Raw genomic sequence first — 24,472 nt, forward strand, 5'->3', positions numbered from 1 at the left:
AGGTTATTTGCTCTTGAAAGGATTTCATGAGAATTATTTGAAATCATATTGAGATATTTTGAAACAGTTTTGAGATCTCTAGAAGAGACACGTGAGATTCACGGACACGTTTTCCCAGGAGGTAAACCTTAAGTATCCGTTTGCTCTCCAGTTTATCTCATTGCTATTTATGAGAAACATTTATTAAAACAGATATTAAAAAGAGTTGTGATGTGTAAAATATCCCAATTCACCTGAAAATGATTCTGTTTTCCATGGACATAATAAAAAATGTTGTAAAACTTTATCTTTTATCTTCAATTAAAAAAATAAATAAATTTGCACTTTAAAATCTTCCATTGACGTCTATATTCAGGATCTTTGATCATCTCTTGCAGTGCTCCCTTTGGCAGTGATTACTATATTCTGTGCGTCTATTGGATTTGGTCAGTTATTCCTGTGTGCTCCATGCAGATGCTTTGTGGATCATCTCTGAACTGTTATCTTCAGGTCTCTGAACACATTTTCTGTGGGGTTTAAATCTCGGCTTTGTGCCAATTAGAGATGTCCAGAAAACTGTCCATTAAGCATGGCTCATTGACGTAGTCTGGGTGTTTTTTGTTTTTTTTTTCATTGCAGATTTCTTTGAGTTTTGTTCCATTCAATTAGCTCCTTTAGATGAGCAAACTCATTTTATAGCCCATAAAAAGAAAGAATAGGCATTAATTAGAATATCTGGGCTAATAAAAAATTAATATTCAAATATTTGTTTATTTAAATTATATTATTTTTGAATAATCAAGTTTTTGTCACCATTTCTGAAATAGCTTATGAGTAGGCATTATTCACAACAATGTTCTATAACAATGTTACGTTCCCTCTCAAGGTGTTTTATTTTTTTTATTTTTTTTTTAAGTGTGGTAACACCCCTAATAAAAAGCTTCCTGCTCCATGAACCTGCATGACTTTATGGTTTTAGCATTTCATCAGAAGCAGTGCTTGGCATTGTTTCTCTCATCAGATCTGGGAACCTTTTCTTTAGGCTTCGCAAAGCCCTAGAAATGCCAGTTGGCAAAGACTAGGTTCTGGCATAAGTTTAGTAAACAGGAGCGGCCAGGGTCCTTATTGAATGGATAACCAGTCTTTGGGGTTTGAATTGTCTTACATTTGACAATGATGGCCTCCACACTGCTTTTAGAATCCTTCAGTGTTTTGACATTGTAAACTGTTGGACCTCATGTGGATAAGTGTATGATTATGTGTGTCCAACCAAGTGAATTTTCAACAGTCAAATCTTCAAGCTTTCAGATTATCAAAAATCTAGTGTAGTGAAAAAAGCTCAGGCTTGCTTGATTATTTATTCATGTATTTATACAAGCTTATTTTATTATTGTTTAAAAGTATCTATTTATGATTTTATTTATGTGCAGTTTTTTCCTTGCATTTATTCATTTACTTGCGCGATGCAGTGGTGAAAGCACAAGGGTTTTATTTATTTAATTATTTGCTTATGCATGTTTTGTTTCTTATTTGAAAGTATAGTTTCTTACTATGGGCATCATGTTTAAAAAAAATCCTTTCTGAAAGCTGGTTATCACAAGCTTTTATTTTATAGATAGAAAAATAACTTTAGTATGTTCTGAAATAAAACTGTCCATTCTGAAATAACAGTCACGATTGAATCATTTCTGAAAGGTTTATACCTGAAGAGTTGGATCTGCCTTGTGTATTGTGAAGGTTTGGTTGCACTCGTTTAGCAAATTCCTCGCCTTGCATTAATGTCGCCTCTGCTTACAGTTTGTCTTGTGAATGTTCCAAAAGACTGTGTCTATTAATAAAAAAGAGAGAAATAGGAAGAAAAGAGAAATACAAAGAAGGCTAGGAAAAGGTGGAGAAAAACTGATATGCAGAGAAGAGCACATGTCTCCGGAGGGTTCCGGTTAAGGATTTCAAAGTGTGACAAAAGCCCTATTCCCTGACGTTAATCGCAGGGGGACACCTGTGATGTACTTACAGACTACAGGGACCTACAGGGAAAAATGTTACGCAGTACAGTAGACTACAGATGAAAGTTTGTCTGTACACGTGTAGGTTTGTGCACTCTTCATCTGCTTCTATTCCCGAAGAGAAATGATGTTCATTTCTTCAGCTTTTCCTTTTTTCACATATTGGTTTTGCTTAAAGGAAGAGTTCCCTCAAAAAAAAAAATCCTTTTATCTTTTTTTTCCTCACCCTCATGTCGTTCCCATCCCTTTTGACTTTCTTTCTTCTGTGGAACACAAAAGAAGACATATTGGGGACTTAATGGGGACTGTGGTTGTTTGGCTCCACAAGATGCTAAAAAGCCACATAAAAGCAGTCCATATGACTCATGTGCCACATTATAAGTCTTTGTGTGAAATTTAATTAATCAAGTAGTTTAAGAAATTCTCAAACCTCCTGCGTTAAGATTCGTTGTGCTAGATTTGTCATGAATGACTCCTGACATCAGTGACGTCGAACTTCTTGACATGCCGTATTTGAATTGAATGTGATTTGAGGGCTACACTCGGGTGATTTTCAGTAAATAATTACTCGTATTTTGGAGTGTTCCTCAAACAAAGATGGCTTCAGTTCAGATTTGGAATATAGTGCACTGCCGTTATGATGATCATTTTTCTAGCTTGACAGTCTGCATTATGAAAAAGAACACTCTTGACATTCTGCAATATTTCTTCTATTATGTTCCACAGAAGAAATAAAATGATACCGGTTTGGAACGGCATGAGGGTGAGTAAATGATGACAGAATTTTCATTTCGGGTGAACTGTCTCCTTATTGGTTTCATACTGACTGCCAATCCCACTCACAGAGATGTTTGGCATGAGTTCATTCAGGTTGTTACCCGGCTGAGCTGTGCTGCTCAAATACATACAGTCACCTGAGAGTACTAAGTAGTCAAAGTAACTTGTGCACTATATAATCTTTTGGAGCCAGAAGCTTTGTGTGAATAGTTGTTGTTGTTTGGCAAGCATGAGTAGCATTAGAGCAATTTTCAGCAGACATCATCATAAATTTCGGTCTTTTTCTCACATAAAGCTATCATCTGACTTTAGAATACTTGGAATAAAGTTCACAAGTCATCTAGACTATGTCAGAAGAGCGACGACGACTATCTCATTCCTTTCAATGGCTCAATCTTGAGCTTTTACCAATATGCCACATTGTTCCGGAGTATAGAAATGAGCAGTTTGTGGAATTTTAATGTGTTCTCTAGAGTTTTATGCATTGTTATATACCGTCTTTTTTTTGTGTGTGTGTGTGTGTCGCTAATGACTTATATCAAACGCTACACAAAATGCTTGTTCTCATGACTTGTTCATCTGTAGCTACTGATTGGTTCCCTTGATTTTAGTAAATCATAGCCACACTGTACTAATTCGTTCCCTCCTTTTGATTTAATAAAAACGATTAAATGAATTGATTTTATTCATGTCTGTATTGTCAACCCGATCTCACGGCAATTCGTACATTTTTCACAAGGTGGCTTATTCGTACGAATTTGTACGACCAAAGTCGTACAAATTTCATACGATTGTTGCCAAATCATACGTATTTTACGAGTTGCACAATTCGTATGAATTTGTACGAATGACCTAAACCTAACCCCGACCCTAAACCTAACCGTCACTGGGGTCGTATAAAATCGTACGAGTGAGGTCTCGAATGACAATAAAGCTCAACTTGACTTGACTTGAAATAGTAAATTGTGGCCACAAATAAACACGTTTTGGGAACAAATACTTAATTCATGGCCCTGTTCTATATATATTTTTTCCTGCATGTCATGTGTGGGGTACTGTAGTTTTGTGATATATATTCTGACCGGGAAAAAGCGTATAATATTGGATTTTGAACCAGTTAAGTGTCAATTTTAGTAGCGCCCCGTGTGATTTGATGATTGTACATGTTTGTAATGCTCTGGTAATCAGGTTCTTGGTCCCAGATCTCCTGTTGACAGATGGCATGCATGGCACAGAATGGACGCAGAACACAGTGACAGCTGTAAAACACATCTTACAGTCCACCTGGCCTTTCTCTGCGGATGATGTCTAATGAGTGTTTAAAACAAGGAGTAGCATTCTCAGCACATTTAACTTCCTTAATGTGATTTTTGAGTTTTCAGTGGGAAGTAATGTAGAGAGGTTCATGATTAATCGGAATTAGCTGAAATTGCGTTATATTTTAGTGGGATTCTCAAATCAGAAAGACTGTGATTTCATTAAATAATATATAAGCACTTTGTGTCTCAGAGTGAAGCGCAGCACTGAGTTCTTTTACACGCTAGCAGCTGATGATCCACTGTTTTCAGTAAATTCTACTACACACCAACAGATCTCTGCATGGGTTCAGATATATATTGTGCATTTCTACTCAGGATAAGTGCTTATAACTTTCAGGACTTCCTGCGGTTTTCTGCTAAAATAAAAGCGCAATGGTTTGATGTTTCAAAAAAATAAATAAATAATAAAACACATTATATATATAAATAAATATTAATATTGTCATTGTCATTTACAGTTGTAACGTGAAATTAAATCATTATTATTATTTTGTTAAATACTTATTTTTTATTTCACAGTAAAATGTTAAAATAGTTATACTTCTCATTGTGTTAATATTTTTATTTATTATACAGCAATAATTTTAGTATTATAGGCATATATATATATCATTTTCTAATTTATTTTTACAATTTATTTACTTTTTTTTTTTTTGCAATTTAAATCACAATGTTTATCAGAAGAAAAAAAAAATTATCCCCCAAATCTTGTACCAATAGGCCTGTGATTGATTTTTGTCCTACAGGTTTTGATAGGTTGATGAATTTACAAGTATGATATTAATATATGACTTATATTCATGTCCCCCACCCACTCAACTTTGATTACATGAGCAGAGAAGTGAAGAGTGGTTCTTGTGTGTTTCAGAAGTGAAGAGTTACACTTTCTTTCTCTTCTGGACATATATGAGGAAAATATGTGTATGTATGATTAATTTTGATTTCATTTAGTCTAACAGTGAATAGCAGCATAGCCAACAAAACCACCTGGAAACAAGTGGCAGGTATTTGGATTCAGTGTTGATGTTGTGTTCCAGATTGATGTGTGATGTTACTGAGGCGAGACAGCATCATCCGAGCTTGAGACAGAATGATGGGTCTGAGACGGCAGACTCTCTAGAATACTTGTGGCTGACTGCTGCTGTCCGATCTAATGCTTGTCCTGGACTCACATCTCGGGATCTGATTATTTTGGGGTTGGCATTATTAGCATTGAGTTGTGAGCATATTAGCCCCATGTCGGCTGCCCTGCTACTTAATAAAGGCCATTAATTGAGAGCGGCTTTTGTTTGGAACTCAACAGAAGAGATTAGCCGTTCACCTCAGCCGCAGCAGGCGATCTAAACTACATAAAGAGCCTGATATCCATCTCATACTCTTTCTTTCCTTTTTTCTGTCACTGTATACTTAAATAGAGGTGATGGATGCATTTCTAACACAACAGCGTGCATGCAGGAGTGATGCGTGGTCATAAATATGCTTTTCACTCACAGCGTTCAACAGTGTCACTTCATGAGGATCGTCTTTTTCTTTCACACTTTCTGTTTGATCGTTTCGCTTCCTTTTCTTACGCTGTCATCGCTACATCGAGACATCCAAGTCTCCTATGTTCTCTCGGTCTGTCTCCACAATCCTCTGTGCTTCAGAAGGCATCTTGCCCCCTCTTCTGGCACACACGTTTGCTCGGCAAGACGATGCCATCCATCACAGCAGAGATGGAAATGGGGGGCTTAGTTTGCGGAGGCGTCTCACGTTCTTCCGATGCTATTTTTAGCTCATTCAAACCCAACCTGCACTAGCATGTCTATCGCAGAGTCTCCCAGCACATTCACACAATTCACTCAAATTAGAGCTGGGTTTTAGGATTGAACGTCTGGAGCTTGTTATTCAGGTGTGTTCTGCATTCATCTGAGCAGGTGAAGGGAGCCGTCCCCGGTGGACTCTGGGATTGATGTGCATATGACACTGAGAGCAGACCTCAACTGAGATCTGTGCTGCTCCAAGCATTTGCACTTTCCTTTGTGCTTGAAGTGGAGCTTTCTTTTCCATCTGAAGCCATGACACATGGAACGTTCTGAAAAGCTGATCCATGTGTAAACACTGCTATTAAAATGTTTGTAGTCGGTGGGCAAGAGGTTTTGGAAAGAAATCTCTTGAAGGAAGGATGTTATCAAAGTCTGCATTTACTTAATCAAAAAAGTAAAAGTGTGAATTATTACAATTTAAAATATCTCTACTTTTATTCAAAAAAGCACATTAAACTGATCAAAAGTGCAGTAAATACATTTGTAATGTTATAGTTTACATTTTTTTAAAACAAATACTTTTCATCAATATACTATCATCAAAGAATCCTGAAAAATGTCTCACCATTTCCACAAAATATGAAGCAGCACAATGGTTTCTAACCTTGATAATGGAGTAATGATGCTGAAAATTCAATACTACTGTTTATTTATTTAAAGAGAGAATTGTTTAAAAAAGATTTTTTTTTTACAATTTGTCCTCATTAAAGGAAGTAAGGGTGTTTTCACACTAGCACTTTTGGTGCACACCCGGGTTCGATTGAAGATCGTCAGAGATCGGTTAGTTTGGATGATGTGAACGGTGTCTTCCAAACTCGGGAGTGCACCCACGAACTGTACCTGAGTCCACTTAAAAAACGGTGGTCTGGGAAACAGTTCATGTGAACTCTGGTCCAATTCGCTGCTGATGTGAACGAAATCGTACCAAATCGCGGAAGTGAACCGCTATTAATGATGTAATGTTTGATGAAAATGTGTGCTTGTGTACAGAAGCTTTGTAAACAAAACGAACGGTTCTAAAATATAAATATATAAAAGTGCATAGAGTAATGTTATGCATTTGCTGCCTTTTAATGTGCCGTCGTTACTAAGCAACGTGGTAAACAGCTGCTGGCTTGATGACGCAAGTGAACCGCGGTTCAGACTCATATTAAAATAATATGAACTCAGTCCAGCAGGAAGAGTGGGGAGCAATCATTTGGGGCAATTTGGGTTCCACAAGATGATCCTCAAGAGATTGTGTCATGAAAATTGCAGGTAGGTTGTGTATTTCTTACCTTTCAGCATTATTTTTGCTGTATATTTGGACATGTTTTTATATGTGTGTACATGTTGATGTAGTCCAGCAGTTCTCTCATGTGTACAGTAGATTGAGCTGTAATTTCCTGCTCTATACAGAGTGCCTGTGAGGAGAGAAAAACTTTGTAGTTTGGACTCTCAACCAAACTGACTCGAATGTATTTGTGCAAATATCTTGTCACCGTTGTCAGTTATGGGTGACTGATGGTCTTTATCAAGGCCACTACCAGGATTCTGAAAGCCAAAGCTGAATTTGTGAACAGATTTGGAGAAATGTATCATTACATCACTTACTCACCAATGAATCCTCTGCAGTGAATGGGTGCCGTCAGAATGAGAGTCCAAACAGCTGATAAAAACACCATAATAATCCGCATGCGAGTCAACTTCAAGCTGTGTGTTTGTAATAAATTCCTCAATCAGTTTTTTTTTTTTACTTCAAATTGTTGCTTTCAGCTAAAATATGTCATCTACCTATAATATTGCTTTCTCCATGGAAAAGGTCTTCTCATCTGAATCAGGAGAGAAATATGCACAAATAAAGCACTGTAAATAAGTGAAAATAGCCCCAAACACTTCTGAACAAATATGTTGTTGGATTCTGATGTGAGAGGACAACAGGGGATGGACTTTTTCACTGGAGGAAGTGAAATTATGGATTATGGACTGATATTTTGTCCAGAAAGCAATGGTTTAAAGTCAAAAGGCTTCAATGTTGAATTTGTTTCTTACAAATACACAGATTTTAACTGTACCGGAGTCATGTAGATTACTTTTGGATTATTGTGATGTTTTCATAAGATGATGGAGTCTCAGGGGAAGTCATGGCCTAGTGGTTAGAGAGTTTGACTCTTAACCATAGGGTTGTGGGTTCGAATCTCGGGCTGGCAATACCATGTCTTAGGTGCCCTTGAGCAAGGCATTGGATCCCCTAACTGCTTTCCTGGCGCCGCAGCATAAATTGGCTGCCCACTGCTCCGCGTGTGTGTTCATGGTGTGTGTGTGCACTTTGGATGGGTTAAATGCAGAGCATGAATTCTGAGTATGGGTCACCATATTCCATGGTGTTTTTTATTTTTATTAATTCTTTTGTGCTGCTTTACCTTCATGTAAGCTTCTGTAGTCATCAAAGTCTTTGGGTTCACCTTAACATCTCACTCAACATTCATCTCAAGACTTTTGCCTTCAGCTTGAGTCATTTTCTGTGTTGACTATGAGTTAAAGATGACAGCCTCATATAAGATGTTAGCACAGTAATTTACACCCTGACACACATGGGAACAAGTGTGTGTCAGACAGAAGGTCTTGATTGATGTTAGAGTTGAAGTTAGCTGATGGAAGCTCTTAAACTTATCCGTAAAGAGTGGAGAGACTTTAATTGCATCTGAAATTGAGACTGCTCTTTCTTCACGTGTCCATCACCTTTTCTTTTCATTTCTCTTCCCCGGTCCCTTTATCCGCCTCCTCTCTTTCCTCCAGGAATACAGCAATCCCTTAGTGCACTGGTACAAGACTGGGCTGCACTGGACTGAAAATGTTCAGAGATAGATTACAATAAATATTTGATTCCATATTATGTATTAATTTGTTATTTTACAAAACTGTTGTTTTAGGATTAAATGTGAACTGTATGATAATTGAAAAAAAAAAACTAAAACAATATATATATATATATTTTGCATATGAGATAATCTGTAAGCTTGTTTCTCATGTTTCTCATGTTGGTGGAGCTCTATTTGCATTTTAAATCAGTGATTATGGGGCTTCATTTCAGTTGGCTACTTTAGAAAATAGCTGCATTATAGACTACTGTAAATGATGCTGCTCTCTAAGGTTTGCTCCAAAGCTATAGTGTTCATTGCATACATTTTTCAATGTATTAGGTTTTTTAACATATTTAATTTTCATGTAATAAATAACCAAATGTGTTACACTTAACTACTGACTTATTCTTTAAAGTTACTGTATATAATTTTTTTTTTTCAAAGATACATTAAATAAAATACCATCAGATTATTTAATGTTCGGCACATTTCTTTGTCTCTGATCAAATAACCAAATTTGGGACACTGACCTTGTGAACTCCTCAGATGTTCTTGCTTTAACTAGATCTAGATGTTCTTGTGAAATTTTTTAAATCAAACTGGAGAACAAGATTATCAGGTTTTGTCAGTACAGCAAAAGCACTTTAAAATATATTAAAATGGAAAAGTTATTTAAATTATTATAATATTTCACAATATTATTGCTTAACTGCATTTTTGATCAAATAAATGCAGCCTGAACTTTCAGAAATATATAAAAAAAACTAATTATGCCAAACTTTTAGTGTATATTAGTTGCACATTTTAGTTCAGAGAGGTATCTTTGAAAATAGCTAATTGAATTAATAATTCTTTATGTACAATCTTTATGGAATATTTTTGAATGAGATTTTGAACACAATGCCGAGCAGTAACCCTCTCCGTCAGCCCTAGCTCTGCGATGCTTGTGTTTGCCGGTGTGATTTCTGTAAGCAGGTCAAGAAGTGTGGGTGATTCAGTGCAGACTGTGGGGTCAGCTTTGACAAATACAGCACTGACACACAAAAACACATACTATCCACACACATACACTGCTCCTTGGGTTTGATGTCTTTTAAGTGAAAGACATTGATTTAAGACTAGTCTGGTGAACAAGGCACAAGCACACACACTTTCACACGTCTTGAGATCTGTCATACAGTTTTTCCGCTCTTGCACACTCACTTTAACATGCATCCCTCATGTATCCACACACTTCTGTTCAGATGGCAGTATTCCCTGAAGACACACGTGCACAGCTGAATTTCTTCTGAGGACAGAGAAACTCTAAAGCATTCGGCGGAAATACAGTCTCTGTAAGAACACACAAATGCCAATGCTTGGCCAACACATTGCAAGTTTGTGGTATCATACTTGCACTAAGATGCGGCGAAACCTGATGATCGTGTTCTCCAGCATGATTTCAGAATGTCCTCATTAGCATCTAATGCTCGAGTGGAAGCAAGAACAAGTAACCAAACCCTAAAGCTATGGTGTGATATTAAAAGGCACAGAATGCAGTGCACAGGTCTTACAGCCATTTTTATGAAGCTTTTGCATCCTTTATAAAACCTCTATTCATGCTCATCATAATTGGGTGGAATGGAGCATCCATTCTTCAAAATATCTTCTATTGTGAAAGTCATACAGGTTTGGAACGACATGACAGTGAGTAAATGATGATTCTTTGGGTGAGCTGGCATAAAATGCATTTGTGTCTGAGTGTTTGCCCATTTCTCAGTGTGACAGGTTTGAGAATACAGTCTTTTAGCTCAGGCTAGTAAAGCACTGAAGCAGAACACGCGGTAAAAAAAAATGCCTTCCATCTTTCCATATTACTCACATTTTTTATTTTCCTTCATCCCTCCGTCTGTTCCCGTCTGTCACGCTCCCCGTCTCAATCGAATTTTTCCCTCTTGTTTATTTGCTTTTTGTTCCCAAATGGCCTGTGGTAGCACAGCGGGCTTGAACGACAGACGCAAAAATCTAATTTTTTCCCTGTGTGTTGGTCGTCCTCACGCGCCCAGCTGAGCCCTGTCACTGTGCCATCCCATCCGGCTTTAACAGTCTCACAAGCACACATATTGAGGGGGTTATGTCAACACCCATGAGCTTTTTGACACTTATAGTCACTGTAAATGTCATATTTAAGAAGCTATGATTTTGCTAAAGTATACTTAATGCCATATTTCTACTCATCCAATTGTTTGTAATCACATTTAAAGTAAATACTTATTTCCGGACAGTGAACAAAGACTCATAAATTCCCAAAGATAAATGTGAATTCCCATTAAAAAGGCAGACCTGTTGTTTTTGGAAGGCACAAACATTTAAGGGCTCATATGAATTTTACATTAGTTGACAATGGCATTTGTGCTTCTTGCACATGTAACGCACTGTAAAATTCATGGAGTTATCATATTGTGCAAATAAAAAAATAAAATAAATAAATAAATAAAAAATCATAATTCCTTATTTTCAGTATGTCATTTGATTAGGTTTTAAAGTTTATGTTCATTCATGGGTTATAAAGAGGAAAAAGTATTTTTTAGATGTTCTGTAGAAACTGAGAGGTGCTCACTATTCAAATGTGTTTCAGATGGTTGATAGGGTGTTTTGGGTGTTTGCTATTTTTTTGAGGTGGTTACTAGGATATTTTAAGTCAATACATGATTTGAGGTATCATTCTTGTCTGTATATCAAACAGTACAGGAGTAGTTACATGCTAAAGTTTAATACTTATGGTTAAAATTTTGTTAATATCTATGGAAACCTGTTTTTTTGCCAAAGAATACATTTTTTTTTCTCGCAATTCTAACTTTTTTCTCATAATTGTGTGGTATGAACTGTCACAATTTTGAGAAATAAAGTCAGAAATGCGATATATAAACTCACTATTCTGACTTTTTCCTAGAATTTAATTTCTATCTCTCAATTGTGACTTTTCTTTCTCAGTTTTTTAGAATTGCGGGGGGAAAAATTCACAAAAAGACAAGTTTTGACTGTACAACATGCCGTTTCGGGGTGTAATTCAGAATTGTGAGATATAAATTCTGTTTATATAAAAATTGTCAATATGTTTCCCCTCAGAATTGGATTTTATTACTCACATTTGTTACTCACAAAATTCTGAGAAAAGACTTCAGAAGTTAGAGAAGAAAAGTCAGGATTGTGAGATGTAAACTCACAATTGCAAGAATATATACTGTAGATAAGGGTTTTAACGGTATGAGATTTTCACGGTATGATAATCATCTCAGAAAATATCACGGTTATACAGTTTCACTGTATATGGTATTAAACAATTCACTTTTTTTTTTTGGTTGAACAAATGTTTGAAAGCATGCGTTTATTCAAATTTTATTAATCAAACACAAGAAAATGTAATCACTGATTATTTATTAGTTTAATAACTTATATTAATCATGAATTATACATACAAATTAATAAATTCTGGTTTCTGTATATAGATTCTGTACTTTTATGATTTAATACAAATATACTGCATAAAAATGCATAAAAATGTAACAATTTAATTATTTTTTAAAAAAACCTTTCCTCTTATGTTTTCGCAAAGGGCTGCACAACAGAGATTTACTAAATTAACATGAGGGGAAAAAGTATATATTCCTTAAAAATGTTTATGTAAAATATTATTATTATTATTATTTTAGAAGTAGGCTACATTATAGTACAATCGTAATTTCTGTCAATTTCTTCCAGTTAAAAAGCAGACTTTTATTTTAACAGGTTGTAGTGAAGAACTTTGATCGTCAGAATGTATTTGTTTTTGACAGTGGTTTTCTCAAATAAAATGATGAAAGGATTATTAATCGTTCTCTCAGTGAGGCTTTCAGTGTTTGTGTTCACGTCTTCAGATAATGAGAAACCTGGCACTTTAAGCTACGCCGGCGCATACTTGAGTATGTAGTACATGACAACAATGCTCATTCACAGAGAGACATGCTTAACAAACAGATTAGCCTATATATTTATATAGCAGTGCTTTTGTCATTATTTTACAGCTTTGTTTTTGATCTATTCATCAATCCTTCAAATCGCTCCGCTGTACAGTATGTGTGTGTGGAGCAGGAGAACAGTTAAGTGGAAAGGTACATATTGTCAGGAGAAACAGGCTGGAGTCAGTTGCGGATTTAGCCATGAGACCCGACATATATATATATATATATATATATTCAGTGGCAGAAACAGGCTTCCATACAAATCATTATCCCTATGCATGAGCAATGGTAATATTGATGGTCTTAACAGATGTTGCTAATAAAACAATTTTGTGATGAAAGCAGGGAAGTATAGAGAAGTATAGACGCACATTTAGTAAAATGTTTACAGGTCCCTGCTTTCTATGTAAAAATAAACTGACTCAGATGCAACCACAGTGTGTTGTCATGCATCAGTGTCTCTTAATTAGAAAAACATCAGCCTCAGCATGTCCTTCAGGATGTGTGTATGTGTGTGTTTGTGTGTGTGTGTGTGTGTGTGCATGTTTTTACACACTGAGAAAAGCTAATTGAATGACAAGTGTGTCTTTCCATGAGCTGCTTTAGTGAGTTTAGTTCCCCCAGGCATCTATTATGTGGTGATAAAAGAAAACAGCCCACCTACAGTCTCCTACATGTGTGTAAGAGATCCAGAGACTGGTTAAGCTTTGTTTATAGCCATGTGAGACTTGTCTTAGAGGGATTTGACCCTTGTGAATTACATCCTAGTGCTCTTGCAGAGTCAGATGAAATCTGGTCTACTTTGCAGCCTTTTCTGGTCGTAAACCTTCCACTTAGACAGGAAGAGACTGTCTGGCGATCATGTCAAATTACCAGCCACAGTTTATTTTAGATTTATGTCACATTTCGCAGCAGGTACATTTGAAATCAGTGATGCTAAATTAATAAACAGTTGTGTGAAAATGTGGCTAGAATGTGTGTCCAAAGTCTTGATTAGCTCATAAATTTAACTCTGAAAGCAAACTGCATTAAACAGCTAAGTGAAACTAAATGTGATTGTAGATGCAAGGCCACACATTTTTACCAAAACCTTTGTCTAGTTCTTCCTCAGAAGTGTTCATTGGAGCAGCTCACTACCTTGTAAGCACAAGTTTGTTGCCTAGTGGAGCACTAAAACTTGTGTACCCGACTCCCAGAAATTACACAGCAGTCAGCCAGTAAGATTAGAGCCCTTTTGAGCCTTAAGGTTTTTTTTTCTGCATTTTTGCTTGAATTAATTGGCTCTGGAGCCACATTTTGAAGATGTACAGTCAATGTCAAAGAATTACAGATTTATACTACATTGGGACTAATAACAGAATTGTGTCAGTCCTAAAAACGTCATATTATGCAAGTGATTCCCATCCATTTACATTATAAGATTAATAGATGGCAACGGTTTGAGTTAAAAATCTTAGTTTGTGTTCTACTGATATGCTGCAAAATAATGTATGTGTGTGTACATATATATGTATATATATATATATATATACACACACACATAGAGAGAGAGACATATATGAAAAAGAACAACTATTTATTGACATTTATTTAGTTTGTTGTTATAAATGTAATCATTTATCAAGTATTAGTGCCTTTAACCATATTGCTGTTTACCGCTCCTAACAGCACTTTTACCATGGTAAATTAAATGCTTTTGTCTCAATCTGTATTTATCATTCTACTCTACAGACACAAACACAAGTGTTGAGCTTTAAGTTAACTTCCCTTGTCCTCCAGTCAACTCTGGATAAAGTGGTGACCACTTTTCTCAATGGATCTTACTCTTTTTATACCTGTAGCAGTATACAAAGTATGTATTTAAATGATGAAAAGAAAGATGGTTGTTTAAAGTTTTAAGATTAAAGTATATGTTTATAACTAGTCCCTCTACCAGAGTTGGTCATGACCTCTATTTTCTGTATCTGTAGCGAGAAACTTGACACTTCCATTTCCGTCTTCTCCTTGTCTTCTTGTCTCCAGTCCTTGAAATCCTTCATCTTGCTTCACCTTCATGTCTGAATTGTAAGAGAATTGTGTTTGTGTATGTGCTTGATTCAAGATTGTACATGTTTGATGTGTCTCTTAAAGTCAGCACATGCCTGATATATGCCCATATAAAGCTTATCAAGTGGGCTTGGGCTTGTGTTCTGTCTCTGGTGATGAAGGTGTTTCATCTTCACTGTGCTCAGACTGACAGAAAGAAACAGCAGCTCAGCTTGACTGTGTAATGTGAAAGCTTCTTGTTCTCTGTCTCTTTCTGTGTGTCTAGACATTGCTCTTATAGTTCATTTGTGTCCTCTCTCTCTCTCTTATTCAAGCAGCTTCGCTGAAACCTTTTGGCTAGTTTTTATTTTATTTTATTTCGAACCAGAGCAAGTCCTGTCACATATAATTCAGATTTAGTGTTAGACGGCATGTTTACAGACTGTTCACAGATCAGCTGCCAAAGTGTTCATTTTTAGGTAGTTTTTTTCCCTCTGGACAGTAATATCCTTTCTCACATAATTAAGTAGTCAAATGTAAACTTACTAAAATGGTACCTACTGTAAATATTAATTTATGAATATTTTTTAGATGAAAGTGGAAAATTAACACTTTATATAATATATTATATAAGATGTATTATAATTATTTGTCTGTCTCTCTGTCTGTCTATCTATTTATCTCTATAAAATGTATTATAAGTGTAAATATTTCTATTCTTATTAATAATCTCATGACTCACAGTGTTTTGGTGAGTAATTAACCTGCTGGCAACAACTAATAACTGTTTTTTGGTATTAGTATTATTCATTATTATTGATGAAACCAAACCGAATTTTCAGTATTTTTCATTTGGACAAAATGAACACTGCCTATTGCATACAAAAATGCCAAGAGCCAAATCTCAAACTCTGTTCTGATTGGCTGGCTTTACGCGATATCCTGAAGTTTTTAATCAGTTCATTTACGGTTGTAAATATTTAATGCAACAGTGTGAGGATATGAGCTTTTAAAGCATTCCAGCCGAGTGTTTTCCCTACTGTATATGTGCCAGATTAATAATTAATACTGTTACGAATGCATGTACAACATGATCACACACTAACGCACACACTAGCAAACTCCCGAGGTGGTTGTGGGGTGCCTCATTGGTTGACGAGCCCTCGCTATGGGTGTTTGTGGGGAGATAACACCCTCTCTTTCTCTCTCTTGGCCGTGTGTGTGTGTGTATGTGTATGTGTTTGAGTGTGTAAATGTTGTTCATGCTGCAAGGTCTCTATCCCGAGCATCGCTGAGTAAGACTTTCTCATACCAAAGTAGCCAATCAACATGACCCTGCACTGCAGAGAGGAGAGAGTTTGTTCGTTTGACTTTTTCAAGTCTTTCCCATTACCGGGACCCCTGGAGACCCTGCATGTGGTTTTAGTAATAATGTAATTATGTAATAATGACATTGGTATGACTTGACTATACATTGGTCCCTGTAATTCAAAAGGCATTAAAACATACTAAATAGTGTTTTTTTTTTTTTTTTTTTTATTATTTAAAAACTCACAAACTTTCCTGTGAGGGGTAGGTTTAGGTGTATGGTTGGTGAAGGGCAATAGAAAATACTGTATGTACAGTATAAAAAACATTAAGCAAATGAAGTCCCCGTAAACTCCCAATACCAAATACCAATATCGCTGTGTGTGTGTGTGTGTGTGTGTGTGTGCACGCCAAAATATATAACATTTACAAGATATGTTTATTTTATAATTAATTATTATAGACAGTTTTTGAATATTTGACTTAATTTTCTACTTTTTAAATAAAATTTACATCGACTAATATGTAGATGCCATTTCAATCAGCTCAAAGTTTTAATCAGCTTAAAAAATTATGTGACAAAATACTGACCAAACTTAAAAGATATTTGTGACATAGACATTTTTTTTATATTTTGTGTTGACTATTAATCTGTATTATCTTAATGGCATTTAAGAGCATTAATGACCTTCAAATGTTCTTGAAAGATTTTTGGAGATTCACCAATAAAGATAAAATATATCTGTATATTTTGTATCTCTCTCTCTCTGTAGTAAATTGTGTTCAGTGAACTTTTTCATTTGAGGCAGTTCGGTCTTCCTCCGATGATACACAGCGTTGTGGACAATTACCTTTTGTGGGAAAAAAGCACTATTTTGTCGCACCCACACCATAGTAAATTGGGTTAAATGTTGGATTGTAGTTATGTTTACAGCTCTGTTCAGTGTTTCTTTTGCTGTACAGTCATTATCTTTGTTTTATTTAAGATATTTCTGTCAAAGTAAACATTGTAGTACACAACTACAGATGTAAAGTCTAACCCTAAGGTTGTGGTTTCAAGATGGCAATACCACGACTGAGGTGCCCTTGAGCAATTCATCGAACCCCCAACTGCTCCCCGGGCACCGCACCATAAATGGCTGCCCACTGCTCCAGGTGTGTGTTCATAGTGTGTGTGTGTGTGTGTGTGTGTGTGTGTGTGTGTGTGTGTGTGTGTGTGTGTGTGTGTGTGTGAGAGTGTGTGTGTTCACTGCTGTGTGTGTGTGCACTTTTGATGGGATAAATGCGGAGCACAAATTTTAAGTATGGGTCACCCTACTGGGCTGTATGTCACTTCATTTCCCTTACTGTACAAGTACTTGAGAAAAGATTACTTGCTGTTAATTGTTACACTGTTATCTTTGCTAAAAAAAAGTATGATTATGTGAACATGTCTGGTTCAAAAATAGCGGTGTCACTTCTAGCGTCATACTATATATTTATGGGTGGAGACAGTGACAACACTTTATATAAACCCTGTATATATAATCCTTATATTAATAAAGATATTCTTAATGTAAATACTGAACATACTAATCAGTTTGTTCTCGTGAATATCTGGAACTCCAGTGATATATTCTTACTTATATATTACTACTCCTTGAAATGGTTTAATGCATAAAAACGCAGCATTACAGCATTTTCCATGCATGTATGCATAATATGATGTGTTTGTCTGCACCTGCATGTGTGTGACAGTGATGGACTGTGCCTGTCTCATTCTCCAGACGTGCTTTATATCTCTACTCCACGTTTCTCTGAAGGCCTTCTGAAAACCAGTCTGCTTACCAGAGCCCTACTGAGCAAATCCACAGCATTTTCCAGCCAGACAGAGTCATTGTGTGTGGCTGTATGCATGCAGCTCAATCAGTGCATTGTTAGGAATCTCTCTCTCCTAAACTGATGCCAATAGAGCCCTGTTATGATTTTCCTCAGGCTAATACTATCAGAATCAATCCATGAGTTCAGGGAATCACATCAGCACTACTGGATTGTGGGAGAACTGCCCTGCAGATATGGGCGCTGAGCATTTGAGGACATGTTTGCATGTTTATTACACGTTGAGGTTCTGATTTCTGGGTAAATTATGGCCAAGGAAACAAATGGAATAAGATGTTTGCTTATTTGTAAAGCGCTGTGTTTGAAGTGCATAAAACTATAGTTTTGCTCCAAAACGTAGTGATGCCAGCTTTAGTAAGTCGACAGCATTTTCTGATTCAAAGGTGTTCCAAAAAGTTGGCAGCAAAATTAACCTTCCCTTTAAAATAACTTAATTGGTCTAAATTCTAAATCAATCCTAAGGCAGTCTAAGGCAATTCTAAACGGACAGTCCCAGAATGCATTGCAATAACCTCAGTGAAACCTCAGTGAATGGCAAAAGATATCAATAAATACAGTCCTGTCTAATTAAAACTGAACTATGACACCGTCCCGAACCCTTACCTTCAGTAATTATTCTGGGTTTGGATATAAAGGCAGACAAGATATAGTCATTATCAATATTTATACTTACAAAAGTGTACAATATTTATATTATATACTGTACATACTCAGTGTTTATATCAGTGATGTGATATTTTAGTATTATTTATATACTGTTATATTATTTAGCAGTGTTTTAGCCTTTATTTAATTATTTTCAGTTGGTAAAAAGTCTTAGATCTTTGAGTTCAGCTCATGAGAAATGTGGGCAAAAACAACATTGTTGCATTTATAATTTATTTCGGTGTATTTCTATAATTTTTTGTTTAGTGTATCAGTGTGGATATTGTAAATAAATTAGTTGTTAGTGTGTGTGTGTTTATATATATATATCATGCAAAACTTTGTGAAAATATACATGTCATTTTTGAATGCCATACATTTTTGCATAATTTTGGCTCTTCTTTAACTGTAAGTTTTTAGCATTTAATTTGTGCTGTCCATAGGTTATTGTCAGAAAAAAGAATGGAAGTGTCACGTGCGATTACTGTATTATTGTACTGAGGCGTCCGTTCCATTTGTATGTTGAATAGAGGTCTGGTTTTACTCTTGTTCTGAGTTTAAATAGAGCTGAATGCAGTCCAGTCATCTGTCAGTCTAAGCGAAGATAAACATAGAAAAGAGTGATGAAATTAAAGATTGAAAACCAAAAGGAACGACCATGGTGGAGGCTGTTGTTATCCCCGGTGAAACAGAATGAAACGAAGGATTAACTTCAGGGGAATTCTGCACATAATTACAAGTTTCTGAAATGCTTTTCTTTTTGTGTGTGTGTGTGTGTGTGTTGTAGACTGATGTCCTCTCTTCCCATCTTTGTCTCCTTAATACTGGGCTCTCTGGTAAAATAAATGCAGTAGAGAAGAGTTCAAAGCTGCATTTGATGTCGTATTTGCTGAGAGGAGAAGCGAACAAAAGTGTTGAAAGACTCTCTCACTCCTGCTTGCTCTCTCTGTCCCGGTGGTCTGCTGGATCTCTGCCTCTAGTAATCAAAGTACTGTGGAAAGGGCAGGGGTGTGTGTCATTACTTATGGTTTAGAGGACAAAGACAGACAAGGGTGAGAGGCTTTTATTGATACACTGCTTGATTTGGCAGTGGGTTCACTCTCAAATCTTCACTGTTGATTTTGGGGTCACAACACAGAGTAATCTCTGAAAGACTACAAGAGGAAGGAATAAGATGTTGAGGGCATCACATACAAAAGAACCTCAAAGGACATGTCAATTATTTTTATTACAGAAAACTGTGATGATGCTGAAAATTCAGCTTTGCATCACAGGAATAAATTACATTCTAAAATATATTCAGATTTACGATTTTAAATTGTAAAGATATTTCACAGGATTACTGTTTGTGTTGTATCTTTGATCAAATAAATGCAGCCTTGGTAAGAAAAAATCTTTCAAAATCTTTTTTTAAAAAGTTATCGCACCCAATCTTTTGAATTATATTAGGGAATCTTCAGGTTTGCTGTTGCATTATGGGATTTTCATGACTCATGATGTCTCTCTTTCTGTTTCCTCTGCAGAAATGCATGAAGTTTAATGTGGAGTCTCCCATCTGGTTGTCTAAACAGCGAATCCTCTGCACACTCAACCAGAGCCTGAAGGATGTGCTAAACTATGGCCTCTTTCAGCCTGCGTACAACAGCAAAGCCGGGAAGTTCCTGGATGAGCAGCGAACACTGAAAGAATATCCACTTCCCGACATCTCTCCTGTCCCGTACCTGGAGGTGAGAGTCATACCCCCAAATTAACACCTTGGTCTTGACACTCAATATGTGCACCAATAAAATAAAAGCTTGGCTTGCTTACAGTGTGAGATCTTATTTTGGCACCCTGCCTTCCTGAGTATATCTCCATTGCTCCATCCTCTTCTGTCAGCTTGAGTGGTCAGGAATGCTCTGATTGTCATTTCACCTGATTTATCATTTCAATTTTGACTTTTGGAGTCTGTGGAGAAAAGAGCATTTAAGAGAGAGAGAGCAAACCAGCGTTGGCTTCTGAAAAATGGACTCTCCATATTTCTGCTATGAGCAGATAAATGACAAAAAGAAATCATTGCCTTTATGCAGTTAGGCTCTTTCTGAATGTGTTGCTCAATTTGGAGCTGTACTAAATTTATTATGAATGTCTCCTAGGTGTCATAAACCTTGACAAACATGAATTAATGTCTATCTATCTATCTATCTATCTATCTATCTATCTATCTATCTATCTATCTATCTATCTATCTATCTATCTATCTATCCATCTATCTATCTATCTATCTATCTATCTATCTATCTGTCGGTCTGTCTGTCTGTCTGTCTGTCTGTATGTCTATCTTCTATCTGTCTGTCTGTCTATCTTCTAACTGTCTGTCTGTCTGTCTGTCCGTCTGTCCTATCGTTCGTTCTATAGTATTATTTTAACAACAAGTAAGTTTACAGTGTATTAACAAAATCACAGCTAATCAGAACACATTTAATGTTTACTATTCAATGTATTGGATATTTTGGACCAATGAGATTTTTCGGTGGGTGTGGCTACACAATGTGATGAAATAGAAATCAAGAGACTTGTTGCATGTCACTCAGCATTGCTGGTTAGAACATGAGGCTCACAAAAAAACCTGTATACATGAAGATCATTAAGTGATAAATGTTTAAATGATAAAAGTACATTATAACTGTATATGCAGTATCCAGACCCAGTATCTGATAAATAGGCGAAACTGTCAAACTTGAGCGATATACAACGTGCATGAGAGAACAGAAGGAGATGTGTGTTTGTGTGCGTTTTATCATCCCCCAAAGCAACCAGCTGCATGTGAACAGTCCACAGTCATTTATTTTGCTCACATTGCTAAGTGTTGGCACTCTTCTTACAGCTCAGACCCATCCTGGTATTTCAGAAACCATCACTGCACAGCAGACGGTCCGTCGACACACTGGCCTTGACAGAAAAACTCCCATAGTGGACAGATCACTTCTGGGTTTGCTAGATAGACAGATACAGCACCCAGTAACAAAGAGATGTGAATGGTCAGATCTCAGTGGAGGAGAGGGATGGAGCTGTGGGTGTCCCCGAGGCCTTGCCCTCTTCACGGGCACATGGTTTTGTGTACAGCGCTCGCTTCTGCAGCTCCAAGTCATGGCTGTTTCGTAGTGATGTTTTGCAATATTTTGTTGTAGTTGGTGTCATGTTTTGGGATTGATGGCACCGAGGTGCAAGACAGAGGAATTCTGGGTAGTGCTGAGAATTATAGTGTTGCCTCGCTTGCACTGCTACTGCCCACAGCCAGAGACGTGTAGCACAGCAGACGGATCCTGTGGTGAGTTCAGAGCGTGTACGATCTATTCACCTTCGTTGTTTGTGAGCTTTCGACTTGTTTTCTGTTTGATCATGACATTTTGACTCGTTTGTTCCTGAGGGGTTTGTTAATGGCCTTGAGTTTGACAGCGATACATTACTTTGAGTTTCCAGTCTGCCTCTGAGTTTCCTCAACTTTGCTGTTGTTGTCATGATTGAAAAGTTTTTTTTTTCTTTTTTTTTCCCCTCAACTCATGATTCAAGAAGAGTTTTGTCTCATCAGTTTTCTTGGTGTTTAAAGCAATAGTTCACACAAAAATGAAAATTCTGTCATTAATTCCTCACTCTCAAACTTCTAACAAAGTTTATGACATAGAGATTGAAATTGAAGTCATTATTCAGTGAAATCCAGACATCCGTACAGTAATGAGAGTTAATGAAAGAAGTAGAGCAGTGAGTAATGACTTAAATTTTGATTTGTTCCCAGCACAGATAGCATATGGCTTCAAAGAGGGCGTATTAATTGTAAGGTCTACTTTAATGGTGCCTTTACGTCGTTTTTGAAGCCTGAAGACTCCATTCATTGCAGTACCAATGGGGAAAAAGTTATACAGGTTAGCAATGACAAAAGGGTGAGGAAATGATGAAAGACAACATCTGGTTTAACCAATAGAGTGAGTTTAGGGCTGTAGAAACTTTTAGGAATTTTTGCTACTTGGTGTCTCTTGTGGTGTAGAAATGACATTACATTGACATTCCATGACAATACCCAAAGTTGTTCTTTTTAAGCTTTTCTGTTATTTTTCTTGGCAAATGTACATTATAATATTTATAATTAAGTCTGGTTTTAATTGTTACTTTATCATGTGATTTAATTTTTTCAGATATTTGATATTGGTGCTTTCCAGCTTTTGAGATTTGTTGTATTCATTTTATTTTATTTTTTACCAATTTTCCCTTTACCAGGATGTTCCATACAAGTGTCAGTGTTTGGTATGAGTACATTCTTTTGAAATCATACTGTAGGTTTGTGTGAGGAACCTCAGGTCGGAAATGTAGGCCATTATTCTATGATCATTTTGAAAATGTTTTAGCGTAAAGATTACTGTAGATTATTGTAATTTTTTTCTCCCTAAAAGTGTCTCAAAAGACTCCCGTAGTCTTGTTCCTCATGCAGTTCCGCTTGCGTCATGTTTTGACTGAATGTGCAGTTCACTGATTCACAGCTGGTTTTCTGTTAAAGGACGTTGTGATCCTGAGCACAGCTGTAATGTTGATGTGAAGATGTTTCAGCAGCTCACAGTTATGATTTCAACAGTTCACACTCAAACAGAGTCTCCCTCCACTTCACAGTTTCAGCAAACATGACAATCACTGAAGAATGTTAGCACGTGCTCTTTAATGAAGACTAAAGTTGTGATATCCATAGTGATGTAAACCTAATCAGTGCTGTGTTTTTGGTTTTGGCAGTTTCGCTACAAGAGGCGAGTGTACACACAATCTCACCTGGATGAAAAACAGCTGTCAAAGCTTCACACTAAGGTAAGACAGGAGCGTTAGCCTCTTTTTTACCCACAATGCATCTGGCTGATCTGCTTTCACTATAGACACACATTTTTTGGAACAAGAGTTCAGTGACTACTAAAGTTTCTTGATGTCATGATTTAGGTTTACATTAAGGTGATGAAAGATGGTAGCTGTTACATTTTGCAGCACTGGACCAATCAGAGTTTACATGATGGGGATTCTGATTCGGGAAGAAATCATTCTAATTAATACATTTTAAAACGTATACTTTTACTTGTGCCAGTGTCTCAAATTAGACATCCTGATATCATTATTCAAGTTTCAATTAAGGTGATGTCACATGGTACCTGTTACTTTTCTCAGCGCTGTATCAGTCAGTGATTACATGATGGGGATTATACCATTTTATAGAGAATACTGTGGCAAATCTGTATTTGTTCTTCAAAAAGAAATAATTGTAATTAATCGATTTAAACAATTATGCTTTTTAGTTCTATCAGTGTTTCAAATTAAGATGTCATTAACCGGTGATTGAGGTGGCAAATAGATCAAATAGATTTTTTTATATATTCTTATATTTAGTTATACCAGTGAGTTAGTTCACTCTGAGTCTGAGTCACCAATCGCCCTGCAGAGGAAGTTTGTGTCTCATAGAAAGCGGATATTAGCGAGTCTCATCGGCTGCCTAATGGTTCCTGGAATGCTGTAGATGTTGAGGTGTCATCGAGCTGTTTAGATAGATGATAATGATGACGACAGTAATCTTGAGAAGCATGGAGCTGTGGAAGAGTTTACATGACCGTAACCTCCTCTGCTCTTCACAGATCAACAACACTTCTCATAAACACACACCGCGATGCCCTGTAATTACCAGCCAGTCCAATCAACTCCCCTCTCATCGTGTTAATGCTGCTGTTTTTGGCTTGTCTGGGCTCTACGAATGAGATCTCCTCTCATCTCTCCTGGAGAGTCAGAGTTATGGCCTAAATCAAAATGAGCCATTAGCACAATAAATGGAAATCAATGTTGGCTTTGTACCAATTTCGGCATCATGATGTCAGCTTGAATCCTCTATTCCATTCAATTAGACGA

General features: G+C 36.5%; 1 pseudogene; it reads left to right on the top strand.

Annotated features, from left to right (window-relative positions):
• LOC113077286 (SH3 and multiple ankyrin repeat domains protein 3-like) overlaps nt 1-24,472 on the top strand; it is a 79,818-nt pseudogene that overhangs the window by 10,770 nt on the left and 44,576 nt on the right.

The sequence above is a fragment of the Carassius auratus genome, unplaced genomic scaffold, assembly GCF_003368295.1.
Source record: "Carassius auratus strain Wakin unplaced genomic scaffold, ASM336829v1 scaf_tig00022085, whole genome shotgun sequence".
NCBI lineage: Eukaryota > Metazoa > Chordata > Actinopteri > Cypriniformes > Cyprinidae > Carassius > Carassius auratus.